The sequence below is a fragment of the Dipodomys ordii genome, unplaced genomic scaffold (genome assembly GCF_000151885.1).
Source record: "Dipodomys ordii isolate 6190 unplaced genomic scaffold, Dord_2.0 Scaffold261, whole genome shotgun sequence".
Lineage (NCBI taxonomy): Eukaryota > Metazoa > Chordata > Mammalia > Rodentia > Heteromyidae > Dipodomys > Dipodomys ordii.
Genome location: NW_012267477.1, coordinates 504,488 through 507,588, shown reverse-complemented (window position 1 = coordinate 507,588; position 3,101 = coordinate 504,488). Strand labels below are relative to the sequence as shown.

At 44.1% G+C, this 3,101-nt stretch overlaps 1 pseudogene; it reads right to left on the bottom strand.

Moving 5' to 3' along the window:
- Positions 1-260: 260 nt before the first annotated feature.
- LOC106001067 lies at positions 261-1,589 on the bottom strand (annotated as a pseudogene).
- Between the last annotated feature and the right edge of the window lie 1,512 nt (positions 1,590-3,101).

The following is a 3,101-nucleotide window of genomic DNA, read 5'->3' as shown; positions in this document are numbered from 1 at the left end:
CAGGGGACTCAGTTTTGCATGGGTTTATTTTTATAGCAATTTTTAAATATTTATTTGCTCTCTTGTTACATTGTTGCTACTTTATCTTATCTTCATTTAATATTGATTTTTACATTTTAAATTTTATTATTACCACCATATTTCATGAAAAAATGGGATTACTGCACCAAGAAATTCAAATTAATACTCTATTAGTGGTTTGCCTCATTTGAGAAAGGTTCTCTGCCATAGAGTTCCCAACACATAGAAAGTCTCTTCACTTAGGACACCGGGCTACCACTGGAAAAAATGGGCCTGACAGGAAATTGGAGAGATCCAGTGGGGTATCTCCAGATAAGGGAACTCTTAGCCACATTCCAAAAACTCACACTGCCATCGTCAAGATCAAGAAACACACCAACCCGGCCTAGAGGCTTCTGTACATAGTGAGGCAGCAATGGGGAGGTGGTAAAAAGGGTGTAAAGTGTGTTCTCTTTCACAAACAAAAGGAGGAAAAGATCCTCAGATTCAGTGAGGTTGCTCCCTATGGCGGAATTCCTAATAACTCCTAGGGCCCAGGTGCAAGAGTCATCCACACTAACCTCCCAGTAATGTTTCCCAGAGCTGAAGACTTGGTGTCCAAAAGCAGTAAAGTGGAAGGACTCTTCAGAATTCAAAACTGCATACGGATGGTCGTGTCTAACCCTGCTACCATGATCTTGATTCTGCAAAGCTTCATTGAAGGTGATCTCCACCCGGTACTGGCTGAGCCTCTCTATCAGTCCAGGCATGGGAGGGGCACTGAGCTCTGGCCTCAGAGGAAGAGGCAGGAAGAACAAGACTGACTCACAGCTTTCTAGGGTCAACTCTACATCCTGAAGCAGTTCCACATCTGGCTTCTGGTATGTTTCGATTAGCTTCTGATACATATTCCTGAGCTGATGCTTCTTCTGAAGCATTTGGGTTTCCCTTTCTCTGAGTTGCAGTAACCTGGCTCTTTGTTCATTGATCAGTAGCTGATGGTGTCTTTCCTCCTCCTGGACACCCAGCTGCAGCATTCTAAAAACATCCTTAGTCATGCCTCGGAATAGGCTCACATACCAAATCCATCGGTTGATGAGTCTCCTCTTCTCCTGTAAATTGTGCTGGTTTTCTTGAGTCTTTTCCCATACAGCATGCATCTGCTTTGAAATCATCTCCCTCTGCTCCTCAGCTGCCCTTTCTATGGGATGGTGTTTGTGAGCCCTGTGCTCCTGAGACTGGGAGCAGCTCCTACAGAGCAGGGCCCTGTCTACCTCACAGAACATCTGCTTGGTCTCCCTGTGTATCTCACACATGTATTCCTCAGAGCTCAGGAACTGCCTGAGGCTAGCTCTTCTGGCAATGGCCACCAGGCTCCTCAGAACCACGTTGGTTTTGAGGTCTCTCTGCTGGCAGGGTCCCCTGCATCCAGGGCACCTGGTTAGAGTCTGGGTCTCTTCCCAGCAGAGGCAGAGACAAGGTCGACAAAAACTGTGCCCGCACTCTAGGGTGACTGGCTCTATGAAAGTATTCATACAGATGGCACAGCTCAGTTCCTTCTGGAAGGCCTGGGCAGTGTCGGGGTCCATCATTCCTAGGAGCTAATTCTAGGTGGCTCACCCCTAGAATCCTAGCTACCCAAGAGGCTGAGATCTGAGGATCAAGCTTTGAAGTCTGCCTGGGCACAAAATTCCCTGTGACACAGACACTTATATCCTATTTACCACTCCAAAATCACAAGTGGGCTGTGGCTCAAGTGGTAAAGCACTAGCCTTGACCACAAAGTGGACCAGGGACAATGCCCAGTCTTGAGCACAAAGTGGCCCAACAACACTGCCCTACCACTGGGTTCAATCCCCACAACTGACAAAACACCACCACCACCAACACCACCAAACCAAGGAGAGAATTAAAAGAGGAGTAGATTCTCCCACTCTGATCCTCACCTGGAGTATCCAAGCTCCAAATGGGCTCCGTCCCGCTGATGTGGGATCTTCTTCGACAATGCCTGAGTCTCAGACTTCCACTCTATTTATACTGAAAGAGGGTGGGCCCAGGAAAGGAAGTGTCTCTGATTGGTTGTTTAGGGAAGCTGATTTACATATCAATAGGAGTTGGAATTTACATCCTGCCAACCACACCTTTCACTTCCTCTTTGAAGGCCATGCTTCTAACAATTTGGTTAGGTTATTTGGGTTAGATGCAACTTAGGTTTGTCCAAGATTGGAAAAGTTTATTGTGTTTGTTTTATTTTGTTTTGTTTTGTTTTGTTTTTACTTCTGTGTATGTTTTATAATGGAACTATGCATTTCTTACTTTTCCACCGGACTGTAGGCCACATTACTGGCATCAACCACTGTATCCTGTGGGTCTTCAAAAGTAGCTGAGTTCGTATTTCTTAACAGGTGATCATCCTACACTTTTATTTGGAATTTGTCAGGCCTGATGCTGGGCTGGTACTTTACCACTTACGCCATGTCCTCTTCTGTGTTTGCTTTTGTTTTTGGAATAGAAACTTGTTTTTATGCTTAGGCTCTCCTGGACTGAGATCTTCCGATTCACACTTTGCACAAAGCTGAGATGACAAGAATTATCTCTTGCTTGAGTTGTGATCAGGGTTAAGACTGCCCACAGACCAGCCCCTCCCAGCTTTTCCATCACCTGCCTGAATCAGACCAGTAATCACCTGACTGTCAATGATCACCTGACTGTGAGTCAACAAAGATCCTAGGCTCCGAGGTCTCTTCCACCCAAATCTATTTTCCATACTGACTCATCATTCCGATGTTGTTGTTCTTGCTTGTCTCTCAGTGCTGGACTTGAACTCAGGGTAGAGGATCTGTCCCTGAGCTCTTCTTCCACTCTATTTCTCTTATCTTTATTTCAAATATCATTTATGCCTTTTTATTATAAAATGATGTGGTATTCTGATATATAATTTAATAATTCAATGCCATTTTTGAGAATGATCTAAAAATTATCATAGGCATAAATATACATATATATAGAGAGAGAGACATTGGATTTCAAGAGCACATTATTAATATTCAATTCGCTATAAATTTTATCCTATCAGAATATTCTCTTTAGGGTTATAGGTT